Below are 12,177 nucleotides of genomic sequence, written 5' to 3' on the forward strand. Positions count from 1 at the left end.
GAAAGAACTCCTAGCTATTGACAACCAGCTGTAGGGAGGTGCTTGTAATGTCCTAAGCAGATCCACTTGAGTTTTTTCTCAAGTGCATATTTCTGTGGAAGCAATTTGCGTCTGATTTAGTGTCTGCCTCCATAGGAAACTGACAAAAGCGAGGACTGTTACCAATAGCAAGCGATGAGAAGCCCGATGGGCATATTAGGTAGTAGGCAAGGTAGCAGTTCCTTCTAGGGAACAAGATTGTGCTCTACTGCATATACAGAATAACAAGCATGATGGTCACAGCTTCCTTATTTGGGGAGCTGTGGGGGAAATATCTGCGAGAAACCAGAATTGACTGCTGCATTTCTGAGTTATTTTATATTCATTTTCAGTGTCTTTCTCATGGGATAAATTACCGTGGAGTGGCATTTGGTGTGTGACATGTTGGTCTAGGACATCAGCTTGGGAAGTTTAGTTATCGGAATACCAAAAGGATTGTTACAAAGCTCTTTCATTCATGACTTCTTTCTGTGAGAGGAGTGGGAGGCTCCAGGGTATATGTCACCCCTGTTGAGTTCCGGGAGAGTTCCATAGGCTGCTGCCTTTCCTTTCTAGGAAGCCACAGAGTGTGGGGCACCACGGGGGCTCAGCTGGTTGAGTGTCCAACTCTTGGTTTCAGCTCAGGTCATGGTATCAGTGTCGTGGGATAGAGCCTTGCGTTGGGCTCCATACTGAGCATGGAACCTACTTGGGGTTCTCTCTCCTTCTCCCTGTGCCCTGCCCCCTGTACACACATACATTCTCCCTCTCTCTTTCTCTCAATTAATATTAATTAAAAATAGGGGCACCTGGGTGGCTCAGTGGGTTAAAGCCTCTGCCTTCGGCTCAGGGCATGATCCCAGGGTCCTGGGATCGAGCCCCACATCGGGCTCTCTGCTCCGCGGGGAACCTGCTTCTTCCTTTCTCTGCCTGCCTCTCTGCCTACTTGTGATTTCTCTCTGTCAAATTAAAAAAAAAAAAAAATCTTTAAATATTAATTAAAAATAAAAGGGACTATAAACATACAGTTATTTAAAAAGAAGCAACAGCAGCCACAGAATGCTTTCCCCTCAACAGCTGTTGGGTACTTTTGGGGGGCTCCAGCTGAGGTCCACAAAATGGAGCACTTTTACTTCAGTAGTGTGTCCCTTTGTTCCTATCCCTCTTACCAAACTGGTGTAAAGAACCCATCGTTAACATTTGTTCACTGCTATAACCACAGTTCCCAGAGTACTCAGCAAAATCTGTTTGGTGACACACGTGCCTTTTCCTTTTCTCTTTGAACCCATTTCTTCTTCACAGTTAAGTACTACTTTCTTCTTGTCTTAGTCCTCACAGCTGTCATCCACCGTTTCCAGCCTCTTTCCATCATCCCCCCACCCCCATTCCCTGACTTTTTAGACAGAGGTCACCATGGGACGGAATTTGAAAATTTGGATTTACAGGAAACCAGCACATGGATGGCCTTAATAAGAGACCGCGTCCCAGTGTTAGTGGTCAGTGGCTGTGGATTCCCATAATAGCATCTACTTACTGTGACCAGCTTCTAGGTCCACACAGCCTTGGGCTCTACTCTGGAGACTGTTGATTTTTGTATATCATTCATGTTCTATTACATTGCGTGTGTCTTTACTATCTGAGAGTGTGAAGGATATGCAAGACTAATTTGGAGGCTGAATGGGTTACAAAACCAGGATTTATCTCCTACGAGTCCCCTGTAGCCTAGTTTACTCTCACGTCCTAACTAACTAGGGTGCTAACTGGTTTTGAATGCTGTGACCATCGTGCCTCTCACTCTGCATGTGGTGCTCTTTAATGACTAGTGTTGTGGTGGCCATGTTGCGCTCATTTGCGTTCTAATGCCCAGTTACTGCACTGGCTGCTGCTACACCATCATTACCGCGTTTCACCCCAGCCACCCTGAAAGGTGAGTGTTGCTTTCACCATTTTACATGTGAGGAGATTGAGATACATGGAAGAGAAGTGGCTTCCCCACATCACTCAGCTAGTAAGCAGCAGAGCGTGGCCTCTCTGGCCTCAAAACCCATATTTATCCACAACACTGGTTTCATACCAAGTACATTGGAAGGTTAAGGACATTCTAGAGTCAAAGAGGACAGTTAAAAGCTTGGATAGCTGTGGGAATCCAAAATTCAGGCATAATGAGGACCCAGGAAACTGAAATTGCAGGAAGGAGGAAGGCGGTATCTGTAGACCAACGGAGGGAATTGACAGGCTCTACTGATTTTCCCACGCCTGATTCTCGAATCCTAGTCAGAGCATATGGAAACATGGATCCCACAGAGCCTGAGACCGTGTGGGCTACAGGTCTTCATATTTCTCTTAGAGGCAGAAAAACTTGAGTAAGGATGCAAGGACATGTCTGTGTGCATCTTCAGAGTTAAGATCGGAACACTTCTTGTTCTCCCCATGCAAACTTGTGTACCTTCGGTTTTCTGCTAAAACTTGCACAAAGAAGCCAACATTTTTCGAAACAAATGATTGAAATTTTGAGCCAGCATATAAATATTTATGGGTTTTTTTTTTTATTATTATTGCTAAACAGGCTAAATACTAAATGCTTTCATATACGGAACATGCTCTCAAAGGGAATTTTTAAATAATGGCTATTCACAGGGGAGCATGTTTTGGACCCCTTGCTCTTAGCCAGATGTTCGAGCAGCAGCTTGGGCAAACTGTAAACTGTAACTCAAACAGGTATGAATTTTAACTCAAGAAAACAAACAACAGGATGATTTCTCAGTACTAGAAAACTGAAACTCTCTCATTATACCTTTACTTTTCAACACTCATCAGCTTCTGATACTTTTAACATGACATAATTCTGTGTTTCTGTACTTGGCAAACTAGGACCCTTTTTAATAGTATAAAAATGTAATAATGGGGGCACCTAGGTGGCTCAGTCGATTAAGTGTCTGCCTTCGGCTCAGGTCATGATCCCAGCATCCTGGGATGGAGCCCCGCATCAGGCTCCCTGCTCAGCAGGAAGTCTGCTTCTCCCTTTCGCACCCCTCTGCTTGTCTTCCTTCTCTCACTGTGTCTCTCACTGTGTCTCTGTCAAATAAATAAATAAAATCTTTAAGAAAAAAATGTAATGCTGGCCTAGAGATTAAAGAACTAGTATTCTCCCTAATGAAAGTCACTTGCATATGGAAGATAGTATGTGTCTTACCAGCTAAGATTTTACTTCCTCTAATTTGTATTTGGAAAATAATATTTTTCATTCTCTGAACACAAAATTACACTGTCAAACATGGTTTTTAAAAATACACCCCTCTCTTTCCATAACAAAAATATCCATCATCCATTCTTTTAGTATCCCCACCGCGCTCTAAAATGACTTGTGTCCTGGGATTGAGGCCCTTGTGGAGGCCTGCTTCTCCCTCTGCCTCTGTCTCCCTCCCCTGCTTGTGCTCTCCCTCTTTGTCTCTCTAATAAATAAAATATTGAAACAAAGAAAAGAAAAGATATCTGAGTCAGTCTGGAAGTTGTTCTGTTTTACCTGAGTAAAAAAATCAGAGATGAGTAGATCTGTTATTCAGGGAGCTCCACAAATTTTAGAGACAAAAGAGATGTTGAACTAGTGTGAAAGCCCAAAGACTTGTTTAAAAAAAAATAATTTCACTGTTCAGGGTCAACAGAGACCAAAGCAATATTAAGAGCATACCACTGAGAATAGTCTTCTTATTTTTTAAAAAAGATTTTATTTATTTATTTGAGAAAGGGTGAGAGAGAGAGAGAGAAAGAGCACAAGCTCAGGGGAGAGGCAGAGCGAAAAGGAGAAGCAGACTCCTGGCTGAGCAGGGAGTCTGATGTGGAGCTCAGTCCCAGCATCCTGGGATCATGACCTAAGTGGAAGGCAGACACTTAACTGACTGAGCTACCCAGGTGCCCCAATTCACTCAAATTTCTAATGCAAACCACACCAATGATTTATGTATGAGAATTTGAAGGCTTAGCCTCTGTTCTCACACTCTGAAACAACTACGTGAGGTGCTGGGTTCACACAGTTAGTAGAAAAACTTCCTTTTGGGCTGCCCGGGTGGCTCAGTGGGTTAAGCCTCTGCCTTCAGCTCAGGTCATGATCTCAGGGTCCTGGGATCGAGCCCCACATCAGGCTCTCTGCTCAGTAGGGAGCCTGCTTCCCCCTCTCTCTCTGCCTGCCTCTCTGCCTACTTGTGATCTCTGTCTGTCAAATAAATAAATAAAATCTTTAAAAAACAAAAACAAAACTTCCTTTTGATGTAATTTCCCAACAATTGAAAAAAATAATAATTCTGAACTATAAATACATTAAACACCTCTAGCTCTTGCTTTTTCCTCACCATTTATATTATCAGTTCTCAAGTAAATAAATTCTATTAACTTAGAAATTAGTCAATTTAGATGGCTTAGCAGTTCTAAATCATCTTGAAAACAAGAGCCAGGTAATCAATCATTGGTCAATGGTCTCAAATTATTATTTGCTAATTTAACAACATATTTTCCAATATAGGTATATCCAAAGATAATAAAATACTAAAGAATGTCCACATTGTAGGGCTTAGTTGATATTTACTTATTATATGGAACATTCTTGAAGTAAGTAGGTCATCAGCTGAACCCTGGGAATCTTTTAATTAGACAGATTTTCATTGAATTGCTTGGTATTTATGATAATAGGATTGGGCCTGCATCTATAAAGCAAGATCCGTAGCATTTTTCCCATTTAATCTGGATTGTTACTCCTTCAGGATATATATCTCAACTGAAAATGTAGAGATTTTTCATAACGTTTGTCACCCCAGCCATTAATATAAATAAAGGGAATAGTTAGCCAGTTTGTTTTGTTTTATAACCAGTTCTACAGACTAATCAGAGAACATTTGGTAAACAAGTGAGTGATAAAGGATCGCTGCTTTCACAGACCTCTCAGGTTAACAGCCTCCCCTCAGCCTCTTAGCCTTCCAGACCATTCATTATTGATAGTCATTCTTTGCATGTCCTTTCTGCTCTCCTGTGGCAAACACCAAACAGTTCTTTAGTGTATTATCCTGTTCTTTCTACCTCTCATTCTGCATCTGGGCACTACCAATCTGGAATTCATACTTCACTTTGCTTTATAATCCATTGTCATGGAATGAGAAACATTTGTCTGGGTGAAGAAGGCTAATGAAGGATGCAATCTGTGAACCATTTTTTTCCTAATGAAAACCACTAGCGTATCTGTTTTCTTTTTTAATTCCACTCAAGAAAAGTCAATGGCAGTAATTCTATAACCCAAGGACCCTCCTAAGCAAGAGTAGTAGAACCTGTAGAAACAAAAGCGGATTCCCCATTTGGAATCTTGGGTGCTGGACTCGTTAACCCGTGTTCTACATAAAGCTGCATGAGATGATGTGGTGCCTGGGTGGCTCAGTGGGTTAAAGCCTCTGCCTTCGGCTCAGGTCATGATCCCAGGGTCCTGTGATCCATCGAGCCCTGCATAGGGCTCTTTGCTCCGCAGGGAGCCTGCTCCCTCCCCTCTCTCTCTGCCTGCCTCTCTGCCTACTTGTGATCTTTGTTTGTCAAATAAATAAATAAAATCTTTAAAAAAAAAAAAAAAAGGCTGTATGAGATGGCATCTGAAGTCATGGTTTTTCGACCAGAGAGACTGGGAGTTTTGAAAGCATCAGTTCCTTTTGTGGAGTTTCCATGTGACAACACAGAGAGGCAAGCCGTGCCCTACCCTTGGCCCTCCAATTTTCTGTTTCCATGATAAATGTTTATCAAGGCCACCTACTCTATTTCCAGTCTTCTCACCATTAACATTCCTGGAGCATCTGCTATGCAAAAGCCCTATGCTGGACACTGGAATTCAGAAATGATAGATACAGTCCCTGCCTTCAGGGAATTGACAGTCTAACTAGGGAGATGAAAAAGAAAATCAACTACAAGGTGTTTTTGTTTTAAAAGATCAGTCAAGTGTAAATGCATTAGCCGGGTATTTAAAGAACAATAGAAGATAGGTGATTGAAGGAGGAGGAAATTAGATTACAAAAGTGGGAAAAATATGTATGAGAAAGTATAGGGTTATTTTGAGAGCTGCAGATCAGTGTGGCTAGAACAAAAGATATATTTAAGAGTATAATAGGAAATGAAACTGGAGACATAGCAGGGGCCAGGTCATATGGGGCTTAATATGTCATTCTAAGGATTTGGGGAGTTATCCTGTAGATGAAGGATTGTAAAGTTGCTGTGATCAGAATTGCTTATTTGAGAGATTTCTGGCATCTGTGGAGGCAGGATTGAAGCAGGGGGAGTCTAGAGGTTAAGTCCGTTGCCCCGAATGCTATACTCCAGGTGAGAATTGATAAGGTCCTGAACAGAGACATTCTCCAGGCAGAACAGAGAAGCATTCAGCTGTTTAGAAGGTAGAACTGACAAGACTTGGGAATTGATAGAATAGGGCTAAGGATGAACTTGTGAGAAGGCAGAGTCCAGGATGACGCCCAGGTCTCTGGTCTAGGTGACTCAGTAGAAGATGGCGTGACAAAACTTAGTTGGCATACAGGGGAGGGGAAAAAAAGGGCATGAAGTGGGGGGAATGATTTCACTTTTGGACATGTTAGAGGTTTGAAACATCCAGGTAGTGGTATCCAGGAAGAGTTTGGTCTAAAGCTCAGGAGAAAAGTATGGGCTGAAAACACTGATATTTATGATGAAGCTATGGGAGTGGTGAGCTTGTCTGAGGCATAGATATAACATGAGAAGGGAGCTGAGAATAAAACCTTGAGGTGGGGGAGGTAGTAACAACGTGTGGCTTCTTCCCGTCGTTTTTGCTATTCAGTTACTGCATAGAAAGCAGAAGATCTTATATATTGTTTGTTTGTTTGGAGGTATTATAGTCACCTCTGTTAACGGTGATAAGCTTTAGTTTCCAAAGAATCCAGAAATTTAGGAGGTCAGTTTAGGGTCAGTTAAGAGTTTAGGGTTCTCATTTTATTTTCTGTACATAATCAGCTGTGCAACCTGGGGTTGTTTTTCGAATTTGAAAAAGTGCTCATTTTATTCAGCTTTGTTTTTCACTTCTCTTTCTCAGTCATAATATTTGTGTGAACAGACAACTAATTATTGTCAGAAGACCCAAGGGAAGCAACTGGAGTTGGCTTTCATCCCCTTTTGTTCTTTTTCAGCCCCTTTTTGTTTCTGTTCTTAACCTGTTTATTATGCAGTGAGTGGCGGTTATCCACAACTGGGGCATTAATTCCTATCACAGCCCATCATCTTTGGTTACACAATCTGGGAGTTCTACCGGTGCGGTGATTAGATGATGATACTAAAAGTATGGCTGGCCTTTATGGTTCATTATGAAAGCAACATTTTCATACAGGACTCTTCCCACCTTTGTGTTTGTTGACTTCATGTGGTTGGTTATCTGGGAGAGAGTATAAGTCTCCAGACAGTAAAATAATGACCTTAAATGTCTGTAGGTTAGAAGGGGTAAGTAGGAATTAGCCTGGATTATCAAAATCTACAAATAATCAAAACCCTTTACTTGTGTGCCAAGGAATTTGTTTGAGCTTTTTACTCTTGCCGCCAACAGGCATTGGCAGAGCCAAAGGACCAAACTGGAGTGGAAGAGAGAATAAAAAAACAGAGAAATTGTGGTAATATCAGTAGCTCACATTTATAGAACATTCGCTGTATGCCAGGTACAGTCCCAAGCACTTAGATTTATTGCCTCATTTAGTGTTTTTGATAACATTATACACTGGGTATTTCCCCTGCTGTAGAGATGAGGACACTGAGGCAGAGAGAGATTAAATAATTAGCTAAGACCACCCAACAAGTAAGTGCTGGAGTGCTTAACCAGTAAGCCATCTAGCCAGGCCAGTGAGACTGCAGTCTCCAGTAGACAACTTCCAAATTACAGTTAGTATCCCTGCCTACTGAACCTATTTTGAAAAGAGACTGTCATCACTAAACCTTATAAAAGAAACAAAATCTTTACTGAATAATTTAGGAAGAAACAAGTCTAAATTAGTCAAAAGTCAGAATTTTGCATCATCTCAAAATAGGTAGTTTTATTATTTGTAAGTATCTGTGATGAACTATTGCCAAGGAGTGAAGATCTGCTGTACCCTTAAAGGTAGTAATCTAGACTTTTTAGTGAGTGTATTAATTGTATATAAGTAATTATGCTAAAGCTCTCAGTGCTCAAAAGTAGATCCTTTAATAAGGTTATTTCTCTTCTTTTGCTTATGCTACTATAATTTGCTTTATAAAGTAATTTTTAAACCAGTGGACAAGGGGCACCTGGGTGGCTCAGTTGGTTAAGCATCTGATTCTTGATTTTGGCTCGGGTCATAATCTCAGTATTGTGAGACTGAGCCCAGCATTGGGCTCTTTGCTGGGTGTAGAGCCTGCCTAAGATTCTCTCCCTCTCCCTCTGCCCTTCCCCACCCATAAGTAAATAAGTAAAAGATGGTACAAAGATACGCTTAAATTCAGGACTTGTTAACAAGTTCTGAATTTGAAGAGCCTGAGTTATTGAAGCTTTTCTTATCTGAGGGACCCTTCTCCTGCCAAAAATCAGACTGCAAATACTTCCCCTCTCCCAAATTTCTTCATTCTGAATTACCTGTTTTGTTTGGGGAGAAAAACTTAGCCCCCTAAATCCAAAGAATCTTAGGCATCTAATACCTAAGGTCTATATGGGGGGGTATAAAACGTTTCTAGTGGAAGAATCAAATTCAGTGGAATTAAATTTAGTGAAAGAATGCAAAGGAAAAAAAAAAGCTTGAGTTATCTTTTAGAGCTTCCAGTAGCACTTAGGGATAACTGTGGCCCCAGTAAGGTCCCAACTTGTGCCAGACTTCTTACAAGTCACTCATGATAGTGTCTTTCTTCATGACTACCTAGTTTCAAACTCCAGACTGATGAACCCATTAGGCCTGTTCTTTCCATGAAATTTTATGGAAAATCTGTAGTCGGTATTGGTCTCTTTTCTGGCTACTTTTTTATTTGCTGTACGTAGCAGAAAATCTAGTATCTGATCAGTTTCTTGCATCACTCTCTCATTGTTTTATGAATATGCTTATCTTTCCTTCCTAAAGAAGAGCTCTTTGACATTAGAGAACCATGTCTTAGATTCTGCACATACCTATTTTTTCCTCCAAATATCACTCACAGAGCTGGGCACACAAAGGCATTTAATATACATACAAGGAATGAACACTGCTGCCTAATTAAGATCTGGTCTCTCTGTTCCTATCCTATTTGCACACCTGGAAAGGAGTCAAAGGCCACATACTAGAAAACCCTATTTCTGAAATGAAGACCAACGATAGGTCTTCCTGGGGCAATTCAGATACCTGCTTATTGCAGTTGGATAGTGCATCGGTAGCTCCAAGATACATGAGTTAATGTTTTGGCTTCTGTGGGGACAGAAAGAGAAAAGACTAAGAGCAAAGAAAGTGCCTGACCTTATGTGGGACCTACTTAGAAGTAAAAACGTTTACCTTATGTTATTTAGGTTCCCAAGCGGTTATTTTCTCTTGAAATGTGAGGTCTGGAGAGCCTCACTAACCCCCTTGCAAAGGTTTTGATTTGATCGTAGCTGTCTAAATCTAAAATAACTGCTGCTCAAGCAGGCTGTTTGTTATACAAAGACATTTACCATGTTAAGAAAAAAAAAAAAATCCGTCTTTTCCCAGGCTTTGGGAATGGAGAGGTAAGTTAATGCCTAAAATAGGTGTTAGTGGTGATCAGTAACAGCATCTACTGCAGAGCCTTTTTTTTTTTTAATATTTTATTTATTTATTTGCGAGAGAGCATAGGCCCAGGGCAACAAGCCCTGCGCCAGGGAGTCTGCTTCTTCCTGTCCCTCCACTTAAGTGCATTCACTCTGAAAACTTGAAAAAAAAGAAATATTTATGATATAAACTGAACATTAAATACTGTATTTCTTGACTTTTCTTGCTTGTTTATGTTCCATGGGTATTAAATAATTGGGAAAGACAAATCAAGGAGTATAATATAATAAAGTTATATGTAATTTAATCCTTCTAAAAGCTAAATTTTACTTGGACGTACACTCTCACACACAGCACCTGCTTGCATGGACACGTGCTTCTCCCCAGTGCAAGACCACGTTCTCGTCATTCTGAACGCATATAATCACCTAACTGCAGCTGATTGGCCATATGTACTATTGATATTTCTTATTTTGAGGAAGTTATAAACTAGACCACATGTTTTCGTTTTTGTTTTTTTTTTTTTTAAGATTTTATTTATTTATTTGACGGAGATCACAGGTAGGCAGAGAGGCAGGCAGAGGGAGAGGGGAAGTAGGCTCCCTGCTCAGCAGGAGCCCAGTGCGGAGCTCCATCCCAGGACCCTGAGATCATGACCTGAGCCGAAGGCAGAGGTTTAACCCACTGAGCCACCCAGGTGCCCCTAGACCATGTGTTTTTTAAAGAGGGATCCTTGTGCTAGTTAGAATTCTAAAATGGCTCCGCAGAGATGTCCTGGCCTAATCTCCAAAGCTCAGAAATATGATGAGACAGTTCTCTGATTATGTCATGTGGCACAATTCCCCTTAAGACGGGGGGATTTTTCTGGGTGGGCCTGATCTAATCACATGATCCCTTAAAAGTAGAGAGCTTTCTTGGCTGATGACAGAGGGGAAGCCACAGAAATTTGAAGTGTGAAAAGGACTCAGTCTGCTGTTGTTGGCTTGAAGATAGAAGAGGCCTTGCGGGAAGGAATGTAGACACCTGTAGGAGCGGTGAACGGCCTCCAGCGGACAGCCAGCAAGGCAATGGAGATCTAAGACCTTCAGCCACAAGAAACTGGATTCTGCCAACACCATGAATGATCTTAAAAGCAGATTCTTCCCCCAGAGCCTCCAGCTAGGAGCCCAGCCAGTAGACACCTTGATTTCTGCCCGGTGAGAACGTAAACAGGGAACCCCGTAGACCTGTGCTGGACTTCTGACCTGCAAAAACTGTGAGATAATAAATGGATGTGTTGAGGGCACTACACTTTGTTACAGTTTGTCACAGCAGCAATAGAAAGCTAATATAAGTAAGATTTTTTAAATGATATTAAGGAAATACTAAATTTTTAGATGTGGAGAAAAAACCTGATATAGGCCTCATCATAACTATCCTTTCCTGTCACACCTTTGTGTAAGTCTTGAAAGTTCTTCTCCACCCCCCCTGTATTATTCCAAATTGTGCAGGATCCCCAAGTTTATTACTAGAACAATATAGATTCAGAAAGATCCCTTTCAAGCTAGACCGGGAACCTCTCCTTTCAAGTTACTCAAGTCCCATCTGTTTGAGTTGTAAAGAGTATTCTTCCCTTAAGGTAGAAAGCTAGGAAAACTTTGTCTCTCTGAGACATATGTAGGAAACCAGAATGATTCTTAAGCTCAAGAAGTTATAGAATTCTATTACTTGTCAATTAGCTCCGATATTGAGTAGCTTTGCAGTAGCTCTACAAATCCGAAAGGTCCACGTTGTAACCACACTCCCATCCTTGACTCGTTCATCATCAGTCATTAATCTGAGAACACTGAAGGGAAGGCTGGTCCTCTGTAGGCCATCCCAGAATAGCTCAAATTGTTTCCCCTGGCTCCACTAGTGCACGAAAACATGATATAAAATGTTCTTTCTGCTTCGTCCCTTTCAGGGAAAATGTAAATAGGAGATTTTTTCCCATCACTGTGGGGTCAGGCCCTAACTCCAAAGGAACATAAGTTAAACCCCTTTCAGTCTTGGCAGAAGACATGTGACTTAGTCTCATTCCTTTCCCTTGGGCCCAGCTTTCCAGAGCCACAATTTTATTTTAAACTTGGTCGGAAGAGTTTGGTTTTAATTACGTGCCTTCCTGAACTCCTGATAACTTTCAAGTTAAAAGCTTTTGTGGGGATTTTTCTAAGCCAGTCTCTGGTGTTCTGAGAGCCCTACACATTTCACAAATCAAAACCAGCCTGGTTCCCGTCCCTTTCCAGGATTGCCGTCTGAATTAATGACGATCTTCAGTCTGTTCTTTGATCAGAAACAGGTCCCAACCAATGAAATTATTATGGGAGAATTTCAAGAGGCATGAAAGGAGAGAGCCCACTTCTTGGTTTGGGAGCACTTTTTTTAAAACTATGGTCTATGTAGC

General features: G+C 41.3%; 1 protein-coding gene across 9 annotated transcripts in view; it reads left to right on the plus strand.

The window, feature by feature from the left end:
* PPP1R12B (protein phosphatase 1 regulatory subunit 12B) overlaps positions 1-12,177 on the plus strand; it is a 222,056-nt gene that overhangs the window by 176,630 nt on the left and 33,249 nt on the right. The gene's annotated exons all lie outside the window — the stretch shown is intronic.

This window comes from Mustela erminea, chromosome 17 (genome assembly GCF_009829155.1).
Source record: "Mustela erminea isolate mMusErm1 chromosome 17, mMusErm1.Pri, whole genome shotgun sequence".
Taxonomy (NCBI): domain Eukaryota; kingdom Metazoa; phylum Chordata; class Mammalia; order Carnivora; family Mustelidae; genus Mustela; species Mustela erminea.